The 12,378-nt window shown below is 38.6% G+C and overlaps 1 protein-coding gene across 25 annotated transcripts in view; it reads right to left on the minus strand.

Annotated features, from left to right (window-relative positions):
• The window catches only part of MICAL3 (microtubule associated monooxygenase, calponin and LIM domain containing 3), a 227,890-nt gene that overhangs the window by 175,062 nt on the left and 40,450 nt on the right, over positions 1-12,378 (minus strand). The window lies entirely within an intron of this gene.

Genomic DNA, 12,378 nt, shown 5'->3' on the forward strand with positions numbered 1-12,378 from the left:
TTAATCTGTCATCACGCATGTTTGATGCAATTAAAAGAATATTTTATATCCTTTTTTCCAAACCGTGCATGATTTTATACATCATTACACTGCTGTGTGCAATCCTGGTCTCCTTTAAGGATGGTATATCGTAACTCCCACCTTCCCTCGCTAGAACACTCAGTCAAATTACCTGGGGGAAATATAACCTCAACATCTCCAGACAGCAGCAGGTCAAGACAGTATCCAACTGTGTTCACTTTATAGGCAGACTTCATCTTATAACAGTTCATTTAGTGATCATTCAAAGTTACAACGGCCCTCAAAAAGGTGACTTATGACCGTTTTTCACACGATGGTTGCAGCATCCCCATGGTCATGTGATCAAAATTCAGACACTTGGCAACTGGTTCATATTTATGACGGCTGCTGTGTCCCAAGGTTATGTGATTCCCTTTTGTGACCTTCTGACAAGCAAAGTCAATAGGGAAGCCAGATTCACTTAACAACCGGGTTACTAACTTAACAACTGCAGTGATCCTCTAAACATCCATAGCAAAAAAAAAAGCATAAAATGGGGCAAAATTCACTTAACAAATGTCTCACTTTGCAACATAAATGTTAGGCTCAACTGAGATCATAAGTCAAGGACTACCTGTATTCATAGTTGTATGTATTTTCTTTCTAAAACTAAAGAGGGGAAGAGCATTGCGGTAGACCAACGAAAGCTAAAGCATTCAGAATACAGGCAGTCCTTAACTTACGACCACAATTGAGTCCGACCTTTCTGTTGTTGAGACATTTGTTAAGTGAGTTTTGCCCCATTTTACGACCTACCTTGCCAAATTTGTTAAATGAATCATTGCAGTTGGTAAGCAATCTGTTAAATGATTCTGGCTTCCCTATTGTCTTTGCTTATCAAAAGATTACAAAAGATCACATGCCGCAGGACCCAGCAAAGGTCATAAATATGAACCACTCGCCAAGCATCTGAATTCTGGTCACATGATCATGGGGATGCCGTCAAGGTTGTAACTATGAGAAATGGTCATAAGTCACATTTTTCAGTGCTGTTGTAACTTTGAACATTCACTAAACGAACTGTTGTAAGCCGAGGGCTACCTATCCTTAAGGACCACCGAATGTGAGACAGCCAACCCAACGGGGCACTCGCAATCAGCCTTCAGTGCAAATCTTGATTCCTAAAGCCACGTAGAAAAATTTGTAGCCTTCCAGTAACAAGCAGAAAAACAGACCATTCTCGTCCTTCAGGACATTGTAATCTCCAGGAGCAACACAATGTGTGGTTGCTTTGGAGTGGTTTCTTTGAAAAAAGAGGAAGCTTACCAAAATCACTGCTGACAGATCTGCTCAATCTATTTCCATCCAAGATATGACCGAGTGGGCCAATTTTAAATTTAATTTTAACATCCAAATGAAAGGGTTCTTTCGGGAGTCCAGCTTGTATGCTCAGTCACCTTAGAGGCATGTCTAAGAGATGGAAGTAATTTATCTGCTTTTACTACAAAGCATTAAGGGGAAGAGGCTTGGGTCTTTATCACAAGCAGTGCAGGACTGAGAGATAAGAAAGATTAAATATACGAAGGTAGAAAAAGAAGCTGTTCTTGCTGGCAAAACTAACATGAAAACGAAGCATCTGGCTCTCTGGATAGGTCTGCTCAAATCACACTTTGTCCAACTGGAAAATACACTGGCAAAGTGGCATCTGACCCTGGCAACCACTGCAGATGGACCCACTGCAGCCATTCTGAATTAGGGCATAGGCAAAAATATTTAAAGAATGCAGAATTTCATTCCCAGTTCTGGGCTGTCACGGCAGTGCCGATGGTAGCCAGTACATTTCTAAACCTTGCCAGTAAGCCTTAAAAGATTCCCTGTTGCTAAGAGTCTTTTTTTTTTTTACTAGAAAGTGAAATGAGGTACAAGGTTAGAGCCTCTACAAGTAGATTTCATTTTTTTTTAAAATTCAAGATTCTTGATCAATTTATTTTTCTTTACGTTACATCTCCAGGTCTTCTGAAATGTTTGGTTTTTTTTGCTCACCATTGCATCAGAAAATATGATGTCTACTCTGAAAATTTAAAACATGCTCATCTATTAGAAACTTCTGAAGTAGAGAATGCAATAAAATCAAGCCTATTTTAAAAATTCAGGTAGTCCTCATTTAATACCTGCTTCGAAGTTACAACAAGGCAGAATGAGGGATCTCTATGACCGGTCCTTGTAGTTCAAGTCACTGCAAAATCCCCGCAGTCACATGATTGCAATTTGGCACCTGATAACCAGTTCACAATTATGACATCACTGCATCCCGCGATGAGTTGACTGCGCCATTTGCAACCTTCCCAGCTAGCTCCCAACAAGCAAGGTCAAAGGGGAAGCTACCATAATCGCAAATGGCAATTATGTGATTGTGGGATAGTAAAATCACAAGGGATTTGTTTAACAGACAACATAGAGCTGCCAGAACTGCTGTCATAAGTCGGCATGTTCACGAGATGCCTACGTTGCTTAGGCATTGAGTTCCTGATTCCAATTATCATCAGTAGGTAAGCACTGCCTGTAACCAGCCAAGGCAGCCAAATAACTTTGCATAGCGGTGCTTTTCAAAGACCAGACAAGAATTAGCCACATGTATATTTATATTTTATATTGGAGCTTTCATTTTTTATGTCCTTCTGAAGGAAACATGCAGATTTTTCCCAGAACAATTATAAAGAAATCAGTAGATTTTCTTTTCATTTTCAATTAACCAAGATTTGTAATCCATTTAATTCCAAGTTAATTTTATGATTTAGCAAACCAGGATTTTCTGAGCCCATTTTAAGAGGATTATGTTGGCCTGCTCACTTCCAGGCAGCTATTTGTGGTTCTCATTTTCTAAGAATGCCTGCAAAATCTTGCTCTTGTCATCTTAATTAATTAAAATTTTAATTTTTTAAAAAAATGATATAGAGCCTTCTAAGTACCATCAAGTGCTAGAGTATTGTTAAGGCTAAACAAAATGGGTGTTGGTCCTACCTGATACCTCCTTTTCTGTGGAGAAGGAGTGACTCCAGGCATGGGTATCACTCTGTCTTCTGGCTCTATGGACTGGGTTCAAACTTGAAGGGCCGCCCTCTTTGCAGACGCTCCCAGTTTCAACTCAGTCTTGAGCTCGTTAGGACCTTATCTGGGTTGCTCTTGGATTGATATTGGATTGATATTGGAAGGATTCTTTTTGACTTAGATATGGCCGTTGGGAGTTTTTTCTACTAGATCTAAACCTCTGACAGCTCCTTTTACAGCACAGCGTGGCCTTGGCGGATTTTGGCAGGGTCCGCCATTAGGCACGCACGCCAGCCACTAGATTTTGGAAAAGCTTCCCTCAGCTGAGGGCCCTTCTTTCTTCCGTGCCAAGGCTGCCCGGTGATCTTTCACGGTCTGTAAAGTACGCCGGCGGCCTCCTATCAGCTGTAGCACAGCGTGGGGAAGCGTTTGAACCCAGTCCATAGAGCCAGAAGACAGAGTGATACCCATGCCTGGAGTCACGAGTTCTCCAGCAGGAAAAGAACGTTAGGCTTGGACAAAGCAGCGAGACATTATCAGATACCATCACAAACAAAACTTTTCTGAACATCTTATAGAAAGCAGAGACAAAAGCACAATCTTAACATGATTGCATATAAAGGTAATCCTCAATTAACAGCCATTCATTTAATGACTGTTCCATGTTAGGATGATGCTGAAGAAAGTGAGTTAAAACTGGTTCTTGCACAATCAAGTAATTGTGATTTGAGTGCTTGACATTTGGCATATATTTACAATGGTCATAGTATCAAGGCTTCACATAATCATCATCTGAAATCTTCCCAGTTTCCAACAAGCTGAGTCAATGGGAGAAGCCAGATCCACTTAATGACCATGACAAAAATGTTGTAAAATCAGAAACAACTTCTTTAATCACCACCTTGCTTAGCAACCAAAATTCTGGTCCCAATTTGTAGTCATATGTCAAGGACTACCTGTATCAAAGACAGATTGGCAGAGCTAGGGGGAGGAATCAAACGAGGCACAAGTTTGGAGTCTCTACATAGCCACAAGGGGACAAAGACCAACCTTCCTTGAATACATTTTACTCAAGTACAAACCATTGGTCTGAGAAGATTCCTGTTCATACCCTTGACCAATAAATCAGTAATTTTGAAGTTTTGTATGTGGACCTGGTTATATGCACCAGACACTGTATTCTTAAAGTAAATTTATGCATTATCTCCAAAAAATATTAGTTTAAGAGTAGAAAAGAAGTTTGACTTTGCTACCGACTATTTCTGTTAGGTTGTATGTCTGAAAATTTTACAATACAGATAGAATTTTCGGATGCGTATAACTGTCTAAAGCTGAAAACAAGGACATGAAAAAAAAAAACCCCAAATAATCTATAGCAGTGATGGCAAACCTTTTCGGTACTGTGCTGAAAAGGGAGCGTGCGCACTTCCAGTGTCTGGGCCGCAACCCAGAATATGAGCTGCCAATGGCTCATGCATGCACCTGAAAATAAACTTCCGGTTTCCGGCGCGCCAGAATTACAACACACTGAAAAATGTGACTTATGATTGTTTTTCAAAGTTACCATTTGCAGCATCCCCATGATCACGTGATCAAAATTCAGATACTTGGCAACTGGTTCATATTTATGACCGTGGCTGTATCCCAAGGTCATGCCATTACCTTTTGTGACCCTCTGACGAGCAGTCAATGGGGAAACCAGATTCACTTAACAACCATGTTCCTAACTTATCAACTGTAGTGATTTACTTAACAACCGTGCAAGAAAGGTCATAAAATGGGACAAAAACTCACATATAGGGCCGTGGTGGCTCAGGCTGTAAGAAGCCTGTTATTAAAACACAGCTGCCTGCAATTACTGCAGGTTCAAGTCCCACCAGGTCCAAGGGTTGACTCAGCCTTCCATCCTTTATAAGGTAGGTAAAATGAGGACCCAGATTGTTGGGGGGGCAATAAGTTGACTTTGTATATAAATATACAAATAGAATGAGACTATTGCCTTACACACTGTAAGCCGCCCTGAGTCTTCGGAGAAGGGCGGGATATAAATGTAAACAAAAACAAAACAAAACTTAAAAACTCACTTAAGGAGGTGCTGATCCAGTTCTACAGAGGAATTATTGAGCCTGTCATCTGCACCTCTGTAACTGTCTGGTTTGGTTCTGCAACCCAACAAGACAGACCCAGACTTCAGAGGATCATTAGAACTGCAGAAAAAACAATTGCTACCTTGCATTGAGGACCTGTATACTGCACGAATCAAAAAGAGGGCTGTGAAAATATTTACAGACCCCTCATATCCTGGACATAAACTGTTTCAACTCCTACCCTCAAAACGACGCTACAGAGCACTACACACCAGAACAACTACAGACACAACACCATCACTCTGCTAAACAAATAATTCCCTCAACACTGTCAAACTATTTACTAAATCTGCACTTCTATTAATCTTCTCATTGTTCCCATCACCCATTTCCTTCCACTTATGACTGTATGACTGTAACTTTGTTGTTTATATCCTTACGATTTATACTGATATTGATTGGTTCCTGATTGCTTATCTGTACCCTATGATTATCATTAAGTGTTGTAAGTGTTGTACCTTGATGAAGGTATCTTTTCTTTTATGTACACTGAGAGCATATGCACCAAGAGAATTTCCTTGTGTGTCCAATCACACTTGGCCAATAAAAAATTCTATTCTATTCTATTACCATATGTCTCGTTTAAGAAGAGAAATTTTGGGCTCAATTGTGGTTGTAATTCAAGGACTACCTGTGCATTTTGATCTAACAACCTACACTTTTCCCTGGCAGCCTTCTCTAAGATTCTCAGAGCAATTCTAAGATTCTAAGATTCTCAAAGCAATCTTCTCTAACTTGGTGCCCTCCGCATAAGTTGATCTACCGCCGGTACGCTGCTCAACCAGCGTGAGTAATAAGTCAAATAGTTGGCAATTCCAGGACTTGTATCCAACACATCTGGAGACAACCAGTTTGGGAAAGGCGCTCTTTCAAACAAACACTCAAGTAACATCTGTAAAGTCTGCCAACATTTTGGATCTTAGGGATTTTGTGAGGCTTTGCTAATCTCTTTGATTAAAAAGCTCAACTGTTCCATGGGAAGTCACATGCTCCGGTTCTCTGGTTTCCAACATTCGCCTGATACACCCTCAGCAGATTCCTTGGTAAATGTTAACAGCTGGTGAGGTGTTGAAAGGATGCATTTTTGTGTAAAATATACTGGAGTGGTTCTTTTATAGTTTTAAGTTACAGTGTTTAAAAGCACAACTGCTTCCCAGGCAGACTTTTAATACAGGAGAAGTTATATCAGTTCAGTAGCAACAAGGAGAATAAGAAATGAACGACAAGACCAATCAGTGATCTTACTGACTTACGACCACAGATGAGCCCAAAATTCCTGTTGCTAAGCGAAACATTTGTTAAAATGAATCTTGCCCCATTTTACAATTTTTCTTGCTGCGGTTGTTAAATGAATCACTGGAAGTTATTAAGTTAGTAACACGGTTGTTAAGTGAATGTGGCTTCCCCATTGACTGATTGTAAGAAGATGGCAAAAGTGATCACATGATCCTGGGACACTGCAACCGTTATAAATACGAGTCAGTTGCCAAGCATCCGAATTTTTGATCATGCGACCATGGGGATGCTGCAACGGTCTTAAGTGTTGAAAAAACGGTCATAAGTAACTTTTTTCAGTGCCGTTGTAACTTTGCTCACTAAATGAACTGTCGTAACTCGAAGAATAGCTGTACTCATATTCAATCTGGGAGTGCCATGAGGGGAAAATTAGCCTGGAATTGGAATTAATTGTGATGAAATAAAATTGTTTTGTTTATTCATGGTAGTTCTAGCTTCAAGAGGGTTCACAATGGGAACAAAACCTAAAACCAAGGAAAAGCAAATATATAAGAGCAAATATATAATGAAAGCCCAGGGAAAATCCAACACACAGGCAATTTGTTGTTATTGTTGTTAGTTGTGAAGTCATGTCTGACCCATCGTGACTCCATGGACAACGTTGCTCCAGACCTTCCTATCCTCTACCATCATCTGGAGACCATTTAAGCTCACACCAATTGCTTCAGTGACCCCATCCAGCCACCTTGTTCTCTGCCGTCCCTTTCTCCTTTTGCCCTCAATCTTTCCCAGCATTAGGCTCTTCTCCAGTGAGTCCTTCCTTCTCATTAGGTGGCCAAAGGATTTGAGTTTCCTCTTCAGGATCTGGCCTTCTAAAGAACAGTCAGGGTTGATCTCCTCTAGGACTGACCGGTTGGATCACCTTGCAGTCCAAGGGACTCACAGGAGTCTTCTCCAGCACCTTAGTTCAAAGGTCTCAATTCTTTGGCGCTCAGCCTTTCTTATGGTCCAACTTTCACAGCCCTACATTGCAACTGGGAAAATCATAGCCTTGACTATACGCACTATTATTTCAATACCTCTTCTGAAACAATAAATGCACTTTCTTAAATGGAAATCTTGAATGAATGGCATTTTTGGCCTAAAATCAGGAACTGTCTTTAGTGTCTCTACTTACGCATTTCCCCATGATACAAGCTTCTAAAAAGAGAATACTATTTAGAACACTATATAGAACACAGGATACTATTAATTGGATTTTGCTGCTCTGCTTACCAAGCTTCTTGGCAATATAAAAAGGAGATAAAGTAGAACTAAGTACAAACACATAAAAACATGTTGCAGCGTCCCCAACCTCACAATAAGGTATAAATACAGAAAGTTGCTGTGCAGTTTTATTATACTTTGGAGAACCGATAAAGCCAAAACCAAAGTAAGCCATCTTTGAAAACGGCATACTTATTTGATAAAGGCAACAGTTAATATTAAAGTTAACAGTTAACAGTTAAGAATGCTACAGAGCATTGTACACCAGAACTAGACACAAGAATAGTTTTTCCCCAAACGCCATCACTCTGCTAAACAAATAATTCCTTCAACACTGTCAAACTATTTACTAAATCTGCACTACTATTAATCTTCTCATTGTTCCCATCATCCATCTCCTTCCACTTATGACTGTATGACTGTAACTTTGTTGTTTATATCCTTACAATTTATATTGATATTGTTTCCTGATTGCTTATTTGTACCCTATGACTATCATTAAGAGTTGTACCTTATGATTCTTGATGAAGGTATCTTTTCTTTTATGTACACTGAGAACATATGCACCAAGACAAATTCCTTGTGTGTCCAATCACACTTGGCCAATAAAAAATTCTATTCTATTCTATTCTATTCTATTCTATTCTATTCTATTCTATTCTATTCTATTCTATTCTATTCCATTCTGAGTGCATTTTTTTCATATTGAAATAAACGAATTTGCAGTATTCTAATTGCAATCTTCTTCTTCTCAAAGCCCTTATCTGCTAATGCTTGTCTAATATGAAATCATGACGACTAACAGCCTGTTGTTTTTTAAAGGTTGATATAAAACATAGATCCTTCTATGACAACAGCCCACAAAACTGCATTAGACTTGGCAATAACATGCCATCATAAGACCTAAGGCTGGTCAGTTAGGGAAGAGGCAATAAAAGAAAAGGAATGCTCTTTGCTTGTTCCTTAAAGGATATTTCTTTATTGTTGTTACAGCTTTCTTTAAATAAAATGAAAAAAGTGGGAAAGCTTTTTAAAGTACATTAAGTAGACAACACTCTCCTTGAACAATAAAAAGGGCACTTCATACCGAATAGGAGTGTAAAGGAAAAAGGCAAATCTGATATAATCAACAACAGCATCCTAATTTTCACTACAAACAATTGGTACCTAGTTTGATACTACTTTTAGGACCTTCCAAATATTTGATTTAACACGGAGGTCTTCAAACCTGGCAGCTTGAACTTATGGACTTCAACTCCAAGAGAATTCAGGGAGTTGAAGTCCACAAGTCTTAAAGCTGCCAAGTTTGGGGACCCCTGATTTAACATCATAAATATAAGGAAGAGTTGGCAAATGTTCTACAACTTGAAAATGATGCAAAGTGACAGACAAAGGTTAAAGTTCTGACACCAAGAGTTGGTAGGCAAAGATCCATGTCCCAACCCAACGTTACCAAGTCAGGATAGAGATAGTTGTGTGAAATTACAAGGGATTTGAAATGACTGCTCTAGGGCCATGTGCGTATTTTAAAGTTATGATTTCACCAACCCAACTCTGCTTAACCCAATCTCTCTCCAGATGTGCCAAACTGCAACTGGACATGTTAAAACTGAATCCTGTAACAGCAATAGAATAGAATAGAATAGAATAGAATAGAATAGAATGGAATAGAATAGAATAGAATAGAATAGAATTTTTTATTGGCCAAGTGTGATTGGACACACAAGGAATTTGTCTTGGTGCATATGCTCTCAGTATACATAAAAGAAAAGATACGTTCATCAAGAATCAAGTGAATAACCCCATTCCCTATCTATTTGTAGGCTTGCCCTTCCTCAACCAATGGTCATTCTATCTCTGAATATTAGGGAGTCGTAGACCAACCTGCTTATATATCACGTTAGGAAAATTGCCTGAAATCTTTCGGGGACAGAATGAGGATTGTTCTGGTTGAAATCTCAATGGTACTGATAGCTCTAAGAAAAGATAAAAACTGTTTTCGACACACTGATACTTAGGAAATCAAAATATTTATCAGCTCTATTTAAGAGTCTGTTTTGATCTTGTTTGCAAAATAATACATTTATATAGATTTAAATATGCTACTTTGGAAATCAAAATATTTCTTGGCTCTATTTAAGAGCCGGCTTTGACCTTGTTTGCAAAATAATACATCTATATAGATTTAAATATGCTACTTAGGAAATCAAAATATTTATCAGCTCTATTTAAGAGCCGGCTTTGACCCTGTTTGCAAAACAATACATCCATATAAATTTAAATATATATTTACTCATTCATTGCTTGTGGGAACCTTCCATGGGCGAATAACCAACAAGATAATTCTGTGCCTTTGAAAAACGGTGTGCTTCCTCCCAAATGGGTGATATGAAACTTCCAAACTAAATTCCCTTAAGGTACTTCCTGGAGGGGTTTAATCAGGATTAACCAGAATAGCTGGTTTGCTGTACTACTGTAAATGATTACATGTGCATCAAGAGACTGCTGTTTGCTTTGAAATGCTATTATTTCATCTGTAAACTCCACTAACAATGCCATTCCGGACTTCTGTTTCGCGTGGGAGGGTTATTCGGATAGCGTGGCATCTATTCAACCCAGGAAAAAAAAATGAGGGTGGGTGTTTTATTTTGTTTTATTTTTTGGAGACTCCATTAGGGTAGTTTTATGAGGAAATAGGTCCTCCACATTGTAAGCTGTAAATGACGTTAGTAGCAGTGGTGGTATTCAGCAGGTTCTATCCATTTTGGACGAACCAGTAGCAGCGGCTGCGGGAGACTCCGCCCACCCGCCCGGATGTCATCATGTCCTGTTTTTGACGCTCTGCACATGTGCAGAAGGTTCTGAGCATGTGCAGAAGTGTCGTGCGCGCGCTCACATTTGCGAACCGGTAGCGAAGGTAAGTCAATACCACCCCTGGTTAGTAGAGATAAATCTGCCACTTGTCTTCCTTCATCCCTTTTGCTCTTTCTAGTCACTAGATTTACCCATTGCAATAGCTTTTTTTGAGACTATTATTTCCCATGGCCCACCATTTTAAATGCATTTCAGGTATTTCAAGCGAAACTGTGCAGCTATGTTAAAACAGTTACAATCATACTGGAGGCATATGCCTTTTCAAACAGGGAAGAAAATTAATTTGTGATTGATGTTGACAACTTTTGGATAAAAAAGGTGTTTTTAAAAAGGCACTGTTGTTTATATCCATTTGAGCAGTGGTGGAATTCAAATTTTCTTCCTACCAGTTCTGTGGGCGTGGCTTGGTGGGCGTGGCAGGGGAAGGATACTGCAAAATCTCCATTCCCTCTCCACTCTGGGAGAAGGATACTGCAAAATCCCCATTCCCTCCCCACTCCTGGGGGAAGCATATTGCAAAATCTCCATTCCCTCCCCACTCCTGGGGGAAGGATATGGGAAAATCCCCATTCCCACCCCACTCTGAGGCCAGTCAGAGTGGTATTTGCCAGTTCTCCGAACTACTCAAAATTTCCGATACTGGTTCTCCAGAATCTGTCAGAACCTGCTGAATAGCACCCCTACACCTGAGGCAGGATTTAATAGTGGATAGCTTTTATCCTGATTATTTTCTCCTTGAGGTATTTTTTTAATTTCAATTTTACTTCTATTCTTTTTAAGCCTGATTTATATTAATTGTTGGGATAGCTTTTGATAAAAAAATAATTATTATTCTTTGAAAAGAACATGATCTTATAATATTTTAACAAGTTAAATTATTACAGAAGTATAAACTCTAACGACTCACAATCTCTTTAATTCAAAGCAGACCGTAACAATCAAAAAATATTTCTGCATTAAAATTTAAAATGCCACAACATTTTTTTAAAGCTGCAACAGATAAAAGCCTAAGTTCTAAAACATGCAAACCAGTAACATGGATTATTTGGGGTTTTTTGACCAGTTAATTATGGTTTATATGAATCAAGTCAGTTGTGGTTTGTTTAAAAAAACTTGGTTACCTGATGTGGACCCTGGTTCAAGAAAGCTGCTCCTCTAGAAACTTTTATATACGAAACTGTTCTTTTTTCATACCCATGATGGAGCTATACAGAGCGTCTGTTCAGTATTTAACAGATCAACAATTTTGCAATCTAAATGAAGCACATACATTTGCATATATTTTTAACTTCCTTGTGAAATCTAGGGTTTTAATATTTAGAAGGCTGAAGTGCAGAGCATCTGATATGTGAGAAAGCACCATTTTGCTGGGCCTTTCACAACCAAATGTTTAAAGACTGTGTTGGATTTTTTAAAAAAACTCTTAATATTTCCCATTGCGTTTTTGGGAAAAACACATCTAAGTTTTCCTTATAATTTTATAATTTATTTATTTATATTTCCTATTCTTAGCCAGGGCTCTGGGTGGTATACAGTATAATCAATATATAAACAACACACAAATTGAATATTAAAATACTAAAATTAAGATTAAGAATTTAAAAAAAAACACCGCAGAATAATTTAAATTTGAAATAATTTAAAAATTACCATAGAAACTGTTATCTCTTCTAATCAATAAGAAAGTTTGATAAAGAATGTCAATAACTTTTGCAGAAAATATGACTTCAGCAACAGAGTGGTCAATGCCTGGAATGCTCTACCCAACTCCATTGTTACAGCCTCAAACCCTCACAGTTTCAGTCTC

The sequence above is a fragment of the Ahaetulla prasina genome, chromosome 7 (genome assembly GCF_028640845.1).
Source record: "Ahaetulla prasina isolate Xishuangbanna chromosome 7, ASM2864084v1, whole genome shotgun sequence".
Lineage (NCBI taxonomy): Eukaryota > Metazoa > Chordata > Lepidosauria > Squamata > Colubridae > Ahaetulla > Ahaetulla prasina.